Source organism: Mirounga leonina, unplaced genomic scaffold, assembly GCF_011800145.1.
Source record: "Mirounga leonina isolate KUSES-001 unplaced genomic scaffold, KU_Mleo_1.0 Mir_53, whole genome shotgun sequence".
In the NCBI taxonomy this organism is placed as follows: Eukaryota; Metazoa; Chordata; class Mammalia; order Carnivora; family Phocidae; genus Mirounga; species Mirounga leonina.
The window spans coordinates 89,584,973-89,594,179 of record NW_023270807.1 but is presented as its reverse complement, the minus strand read 5'-3'; the positions used below and the strand labels follow the sequence as shown (position 1 = coordinate 89,594,179).

General features: G+C 40.1%; 1 pseudogene across 1 annotated transcript; it reads right to left on the bottom strand.

The window, feature by feature from the left end:
• Nucleotides 1-734: 734 nt before the first annotated feature.
• On the bottom strand, nucleotides 735-1,281 carry LOC118001454 (annotated as a pseudogene). The gene has a single exon (XR_004676700.1). The product of XR_004676700.1 is annotated as a superoxide dismutase [Cu-Zn]-like (transcript).
• Nucleotides 1,282-9,207: the final 7,926 nt, after the last annotated feature.

Here is a 9,207-nt window from a genome sequence, read left to right as displayed (position 1 = left end):
CACTGGGCTCGAGTCCACTTGCTCTGTTCGCTAGCTGTACTATTGTGGACAAGCTTGTGTTTGACATCTCTGATCTTGAACTGCATGTCTTATAAAGGGAAAATAATTGTGCCCATCTACAAGCATTTCAGGTAGAGTCAATGAAAACATACACAAAATATTTGGCACATAGTAGGGAGACATAAAAAAAACTTTCCAGTTGAGAGATTGATCTTACTTAAAGAATACATGTAAACATATTAGATTTTTAATCTCACTGAAACCTTAGTTATAAAAAGATCAGATCATAAACACTTTAGAAAATGCATGTAAATATTTACCAGCATCTTTGTATGTGATAGGACTTTTCAAGTTTAAAGGTACTGAGGAACAGAGAAAACTGATAATTTTTTTTTTTTTCAAAATTCAGTGCCATATGGTGTATTTATTGCAGGCTTGAATGAGAATCGAAGAAATTCAGACAATTGAGTTTAATACCCATATATGATTATTAAGCTTGGCAAAATACAGAGATCATTGAAACAGACATTTTAACTGAATAGGAGTTTTATAAAATTACACAGATCTTCCAAGTGATCATAAATCAGTTCTCATTACAGGTACTTAAAGCAATTAAAAAGTCACACAAATTACACTTTTAAGGTTACAGTGTTTAATGTTTACTAAGTTAAATTTCTACAACTAGCAAGATAATATAGGAGCTACTAGGACTCAGATCACATCCTAGGGAATATTTACTTGGCGATCCCAATGACACCACAAGCCAAAAGACTCCCGGTGTTTCCTGTCTGTGTACTTTCTTCATTGCCACCTTAGCCCAAGTCATCTTGTTTCTCGTGGACCACCATTGTGCGGCCAACGAGGCAATGGTCTCCTAAGAGTGCGATCAGAGACTCTTCAAGGACATGGTGGCCACACCATCCTTGCCAGCAGTCACATTGCCCAGGTCTCCAACATGCCTCTCTTGATCTTTTGGCCCACCCTGTTTTTTGGATAGAGGATTAAAGTGAGGACCTGCACTGGTACAGCCTTGGGTATTATCTCCAAATTGATGGACGTGGAATCCATGCTCGCCTTCAGTCAATCCTGTAATGGTTCCTGACACCACAACAGGCCCACTTCCCTTCTGCACGAAGTGGATGGTGCCCTCCACCGGGCCCTGGCCCTTCAGGACGCACACGGCCTTCATCTCCATGACTCGCGAGGCCGCGCTCCAGTCCGGGCTCTGAAGGCTGTGAGGACTCCGAAGGCAGCGGAGGACGCCACAGAAGATGCTGACGCCGAAAACTGATAAATTTGATAACATATTTTTTTTAACTTCTGTGCAACAAGCCAACTACATACACCAAATTAAAAGGCAAACTGGGAAATATATTTTCAACCAACATGATAAACAAAATGTTATTATATTTGATTTTTCAAAATAAACAGTGACAAAAAATCTATGAGAAAAACCCCAATATGAGAAAAAAAAAAAAGGATGTCACGTTGCACAGAACTAGAAATAAAAATTGTCAACAAACAAAAAACATTTCAATGTTATAAATTTAAAATATGCAAATTAAAATAACCGAAGATTCTTTTTCTTCTCTTTTTTTTGGTCGGTCAATGTAGTGATTAAAAAAACAAACAATGAATACATCTCAGGAGAGACACGTGAAACAGACACTCATGCTATATTGAGAATAATAATTGTGAGATGAGGATCTAAATTTTTAGATAGCCCGGCAATGTATTTTTGTTTGGGATATTTACTAATTGCTGGTTGTCTCTTGGTCCCATGTCAAGGGCTGAGCCTAGAGAGCTCAGACCATACAGTTCCTTTCACAGCCTAGAAAAGATTTCCTTTTGGCCTGTTATAGTTAGACCATACGGTTCTCCTGCCTTAAGACGAGGAGTGCCAGCCAGGGAGGGGAGGTGCCAAGTCAACGCCTTCCTGCCTAGGGGATTATGGGAAGGAAGAAGGAATAGGAAGATTATGGGAGTCTATTGTCAGGGTTCTTATTCTCTTGAACTTAGTCCATTTTTGAGGCAGGATAGTTAGGGCAGCAGTACGGTGATAGGGTAGAAACTTCAGAAAGGCATAGAGGAACTGGAGAACAGGATGCCAGCAGTGAGTATGGCGCCATGACCACTTGGTCACAAGTCTTAGTGTTGCATTGCTAAATGGAATTGTCTAGGCCAGAGGGTCAAGGGAGTGGCCCTGTTTGCTGACCGCCTGGCAAAGAGATAAAGGAATGTTTCTGGGGACTAGTGCACCAGAGGCCCGAGGCTGGGGATTTAGACCAGAAACAAATGACCAGGACTTCAGGGTTAGGTTGGGGCACAATGCTTGTGGATTAGGCTGGATAGGAATATGAAGTGCTTAACACAGTGTTTGACACACAGGGCATGTTAATTATCATAATAACAAGAATAAGGTCAATTTTTGTGTGATATTAAAAGGTTTATAAATAATTTTTTATCATATGAAGAAATGCTTATGTTATTACATTTTTAAAGAAAGGATGCAGATTTTGTACCTTTAATATTATATATGCACAAAAAGAACCATAAAGAAACATACCATAGTTTTTATAGTGTATCTGTGAGAGGTGATGTTATATATACTTCATAAATCTGCCAATATTTATCCATTTTACTGTTGATGGACATTGGGACTGTTTTCAGTTTGGGGCTGTTCTGAATAATGCTGCTACAAACATTCATGTCCATGTCTTTTCATTTGCAATTGCACACATTTCTGTTGGGTTTGAACCTAGAAGTAGAATATCTGAATCCTCCAATATGTATACATTTAGCTGCTTTTGCAGTAATGCCAACCAATTTTCCAAAGTGATTATATGAACTTCCACACTCACCAGCAGCTTAAGAGAGTTCCCATTGCTGTACATTTTAATGAACACTCGGTATGATCAGTGATTTTAATCTTAGTCCTTTGGGTGGGTGTGTAGTGAAATCTTAGGACGGCTAATTGCATTTCCCTGTTGACTAATGAGGTTGAGCCCCATTTCATGTGTTGACTGGCCTTTTGTGAGTGCCTGTTTGAGTCTCTCACCCATTTTCTTATGTGATATTTTACAATCATAAAAAATGTTATTTCAACAAACAAAATGAATTAATCACATTTTGCCCTGCCCTTAATATCATTTATACAAGCAATCTGACTGAGGGGTACTATCTTAATGGGCTCTCCAAAAATGGGCCACCAACTTTAAATAGACAGTGTTCTGTTTCTTTCTGAAAGTGCTTATCATTTTATCCGTTGTTTATTGTTATTTATGCACCTATCTTATGTCTTCTACTAGACCATTAATTCTCAAACAATGGCAACTTTTCTGATTCCCCTTTGTACAATGCACCCAGCACTTTTTAGATGAACAGGAATGCATATAGGAATGCAAAATTCTAATAATCTAATAATCTAATCTACCCTTTCCTTTCAAAGGTGACCAAATTGAGGTCCAGAAACCTGAGTCCAAGGTAGCGGTAGGGCAAATACTTTGATCCCTGGTCCATCCATGTTGTCCTTACACTACACTATGTTCGAAGAGATGAGAAGATAAACAATGAATTGTAGGTATCACTGTCTCCAAATGCACACTGTAGAAGCTCCTTCAACTAGATAATGTCTAAACTTAGACTAAAACTATTCTAGACAGGACATGTTCAAGTGTATCTGCACCAAAAGATGGCATCAACAATCATGCACAGTCAGTTTGTGCCGTTGTGTTTTTCTTTCTTTGGATGGGGTTTGGTTGCCAAAATGTTTCAGGATCACTACTTACAGATGTTTGTCACTGTGACAAACACATAAGTACAGACAATACACTGAAAATGGCAAACATTGAAGGAAATTGGAAGAATTTCTGGACAGTGGGAAATATTCTAAAGGGCAGAGAGTGAATCATGCAATCTCTGAAAAATGATGTATCTGTACACACCTCAATAATCAGCAATAGAGCAAATAAGGGACTGAAATGGGGATATACAAGGTGGGCTGGGCCAAGGATAGCAGATATGATGGTCAGCCATACTCTTGAGTTCATGCCTAAGATCCAAGGCCATTTACCCCACTAAAATATAGCAAATGAAGCAAGAAGTGAAGGATCTCACAGCCATACCCAGAGCACAACCCAGCGGATAGCCTGATAACAATTCAAACTCCTTCCAGGCTTGTTTCCTGCCTCAGAGTGGAAATGGAAGATCCAGCAAGGGGTTTCCAGAGCCCACTGAAGGGGACCAGAACATGCCACCCCAAAATATGCTGCTTTGGCGTTTTGATTATTTTGAGCTGAAGGCAATTGTGAAACAGCAGATGCAGGAAATTTCTCTGCCCTCCTCTTCTCTGCCCAAAAGGCATAAATTTCCCATAAATAAGGTATTCTCCTGGTACCAGAAAGAAGAGAATATTCTTATCACTGGAGACAAGAGTCAATGCTGAGATGAATCTGCACAAGCAAACCTTATTAAAATAACCCTATGTTCCATTAGTTTCCCCCATATATTTCCTAGTCACTCTCCTAGAAGCCCAAGCCCCTTTCCTTCATCTAGTCCCTTTACAATTTAGTGCCCTTTGCTAAAATGATATATAAGCTCCTGAGTCTTCTTTGGGAGTTTTCATTTCTTTCTTATAAAATCCTCCCTCATCACATTAAAATAGTAATATCAAATACATTTGTATGTATTTCTCCTGTGAATCTGTCTTTTTTCATGTAGGGGAGGAAAAATTCTCCTCTAGGCTCTTTGGATGTCTTAGGCTGGGCCTAAGAATTAAGCTGATGTAAGACAGGTTAACACATTTATGGGAGCCTTCACAAAAGAATGAAGGCCAGAGAAGAGGCCAGAGCAGGAGGCTAATACACCTTTTAGATAGAGAAACAATTGACTTGTGAAGAATTGACAAGGCAGAAGGGTTAGGCTTTGGGTACTAAGTTGTGGGGAAGTAACCAGGAAGATAAGGGCTAGTTTAACAAGGTTTGTTAATACAGACTTCTTGGCCCCAAATTCCCTGTCTCTGGCCATACACATGCCTTCCTTCCTCTTGGTATGGGGAGAGCATCTCTCATGTGGGAGTTTTATCTCCCACTTTCAGGAAGAAAAAGGAGAATCAGAGTGTCCTTTTTGTACCTGCTGTTTCTTAAGTGCCTAGAATTTGAAATAATCAATATGCCAAAGCGGCATATTTTGGGATGACATACTCTGGTTTACTTCAGTTGGTTTAATTCACAGCCTTTCCTCTGTGTAAGAGTAGAGGAAAAGTTATTCCTTCCCTACACCATATAATACCCTCTAGGAATGTGGGCCTCAAGAGATAGAGAGGTCAGTCAGCCTACCCTTATATTAATGTCATGTCATGGTCAGTTTAGCCTTGGGATTTTCCCAAGGTTAGAAGGTTCCTGATTGGCGTCTTAGAGACTCTGCAGGTAGCTTTTGTCCTTGGCAGCTATGTAGTGGAAAGGACTGGAGGAATCAGGATCAAAGCTCAACATTAGGCTTGTGGTGGCGGAAATAAAATAGGATCCACCAGGCTACCCAGACAAGGCATGGAGGCTAGATACACAGTAGCCTAAGGTCAATTTAGGCAAAGTCTAGACTGCGGGCTTAATAACCTCAAACTTAAGCATGGTAAAAATGTGACTGAGGTTTTCATAAATTTAACACCTGTTGGCATTTGCATAACATCAAAATGTGGTTGCTAAGGGGATTCATAGAACACCAGGAAGATCATCAAGCGAGATACCATTTCCTCAATAGATCTCTATTTCAGTTGAAGTTGTTTTCTTTCAGACAAAAGATGTCTAATGCAACTGTAACATATCCAAGTATAGAGGAAGAGAGTATGTCCAATTCTAAAACAGGAAAGAAATCATTCCCATTTCTATTTGGTGGAAATATGTTAAGGAGCAAGACAATAGTAAACACCCTTTGGTCTCTTTCTACTTATAAACAATAAGCGATAAATCCACTTTTGCAACCTAACCTGTTTGTGAGTAGAACTCCCACACTGGAAATGTTTGCAAATGCTTTCCCACCTCTGATACACAACCGGTTTCTCATAGCAGTGACCTAACTTAAGAGTAGAGAGACTGGACCTTATGATTCTTTGTCCTTCTGACAGTACCAGTGAGATAGCAGATCTTTGATACATACTTATTATTTGCTGACTACAGGAAAGGAATAGTTCTTTACGCAGCTTGGGAGGAAATGGCCACAGAACAAAGATGACATTGGTTCTGAAGTACATTTAAAGTACAGAATGTTCAGGCAAAGGGTAAAAGTGCATTAGGTTGATTTTCAGTTCATAAATTCTCTTGCTCTGAAAGATATATATGTTTCTTGTTAGTACAGGAAAGACACAAAGTTTTGAATGTGGCAAGAAATAACTTAAAAAAAAATTTTTTTTTTTTAAATTTTTCCCAGGCTTTAAGCTGAGAATTTTCCAGGATGAAGTCACTTTTGTGCTGTGGTCTGCAGCTGTATAAAGTCTGAAGTGCAGTCTTTGACCAAACTCATTAATTTTTCCTCCAAAGATCCTTTAGGGGATTTAATGAGGCTTCAGATTTCACTATAGATAAAGAAATACAGAACAAACTAGAGCTGCAAAAATCTTTGGTAAAGAGAACAGTTTTTATTGTGACTTGCTCTTCTCAGGCATTTCTTCAACCAAAACAGAAAAAAGAAAAGGATGAAGAAATAATGAGGCCATTGCTGGCCAACACTGGTCTCTTCTTGTTTCTTAAAGAACATGATTTACAAGGCTGCAGCCCCAACTAGCAGACTATTGGTCCTCAGACATTCTAGGATAGTCCAAGCCCTTCTCACATCTGTGTTCCTCTTCTCCTCCTTCCCCGTTCCCAGCCAAGCAAATGTGTGTGTGTGTGTGTGCATTTTCCTTACTTCATCCACTAAAGGAGTGTTCTCAACCTGGAGGGATTTCGCCCCTCTTCCCCCCAAATATTTGGCAATGTTTGGAGACATGTTTGACACGCTGGGTGTGCTACTGGCATCTAGCGGGTAGAGGCCAGGAATGTTGCTAGACATCCTACAATGCACAGGACAGCTTCTAAACAAAGAGTTAGCACACCCTAAATTGTCAGTATTCCTAAGGTTGAGAAACCCTGATCTAGAGGATCAGATATGGAGGACTCATTGGTAATGGAAGCTTTAGTTAAAGAACAGTTAGAAACTGCAAGTTATTTTTGGTAATACAACACCAGGACAGTGAGGTGGGTAGATACGTGGGCTACCAGAGCCCACAATCCATACTCTGCCGCTCAGCAGTAATGTGTCATTGACAGGTTACTTAACTTCTCTGAATCTCCTCCCAACCCTGAAAACATCACTACAAAGGTAGAGAGACATAAAACAATTTTATTATTGAGTAAACATTAGACCAGAATGTGATACGTCAGTTAAAGAGATTGTAAAGACAGAAAGAAATCTTACTCTCACGTAGTAAGTGGATCCAACCCATTTCATTAGGTGGATTTTGCAATTTGGAATCAGGTGACCGGTAGGACCTTCTCTTCCCAGGACAGTGAGAGATTAGGTGTTATCTTCCTTAATGACTACATTTCAAAGGGTTGGCTCCTAGTCCTTGAGGAAACATACCTGAGTTGCTAGAGACTGGCCAGAGGTTAATGTAGCCATTTAAAAGATTTGCATATGTTTGAAAAGGACAAAGAATGAAATTCTAAAAGGGGAGAGGAAGGAGAGCCTCTTTCCTTACTTTCAACAGAGGGAATTAAACCTTATTTTTAATTTTCATTTGCTCTTACACACCATGTCTACAAAAAGAGGATGGTAATAATAATACTTCTTAGAGCTGTTGCAAGGGTTATATTAATTAGAACAGGTATAAAGTTAATTAAACCAGGGACCATTAGACCCCCGTGGCTCTAATGCTCTGGTGGCTTGTGTAAACAACTCAAACTCTAAGCCTGTAAACACCCAGGATTAGGAAATGGAAATGCCAAGGACAATCAACCACAAGCAGGCTAAAGTGTAGCCCAACTACACTTTAAGCTACAGCCAATCAAATAATGTCCTTTTTTAGGTTTCCTACTGTTTTTTTTTTTAAGATTTTATTTATTCATTTGAGACAGAGATACAAAGAGAAGGAGAGAGAGCATGAGCAGGGGGAGAGGCAGAAGGAGAAGCAGGCTCTCTGCTGAGCCAGGAGCCAGAAGTGGGGCTCCATCCCAGGACCCTGGGATCATGACCCAAGCCAAAGGCAGACGCTTAACCATCTAAGCCACCCAGGCGCCCCTCCTACTGTCTTTATATAAGTCTTTCCCCTCGCTCTAGTCAGGAGCATGTTCCTAGACACTTCTAGCTTGGTGCTGCCCAGTTGGAATTAGTGTTTCTTAAATAAACTCTTAAAAATTTTGAATTATGCCCAGTTCATCTTTTAACAAACTTTAGACCAATGTTCAGCACTCAATAAATGTTTGCTGCTTTAAGACCTCATGATAGGCAGAATTTTAAGACGGCCCAAAAATTCCCACCCCTGGTATATACTTCTTGTGTAATTCCCTCTCCTTGAGTGTAGGCAGAACCTCTGAACATGAGGGCACATGTGGTGAGGTTATTGATCATTTGACTTTGAGTTAACTAAAAAGGAGATTATCCAGTGGGCCTGACTAAATCACACGGGCCCATTACAACTGGGTCTAGAAGTCAAAGACCAAAAAAAAAAAAAAAAAAAAAAAAATCAGAACAAGTCAAGGTGACAGAGGGCTTATGGTGGAGGCCACATGGCAAAGAACTGCAGGCAGGCTTTAGGGGCCAAGAATGGCCCTGGCAGCCAGCCAGCAAGAGAACAGAGGCCTCAGTCCTACAACCACAAGGAACTGAATTCTGCAAACAATCATGTCAACTTGGGAAAAGGACCCTGAACTGCAGAAAGAAATGCAGCTATGGGGCACTTGGGTGGCTCAATCTGTTAAGTGTCCAACTCTTGGTTTCAGCTCAGATCATGATCTCAGGGTCATGATCTCAGAGTTGTGGGATCCAGGCCTGAGTCGAGCTCCATGCTCAGCAGGGAGTCTGCTTGAGATTTTCTCTCTCCCTCTGCCCCTCCCCCTTCAAATAAATAAATAAATCTAAAAAAAGAAGAAAGAAAGGAAGGAAGGAAGGAAGGAAGGAAGAAAGAAAGAAAGAAAGAAAGAAAGAAAGAAAGAAAGAAAGAAAGAAAGAAAGAAA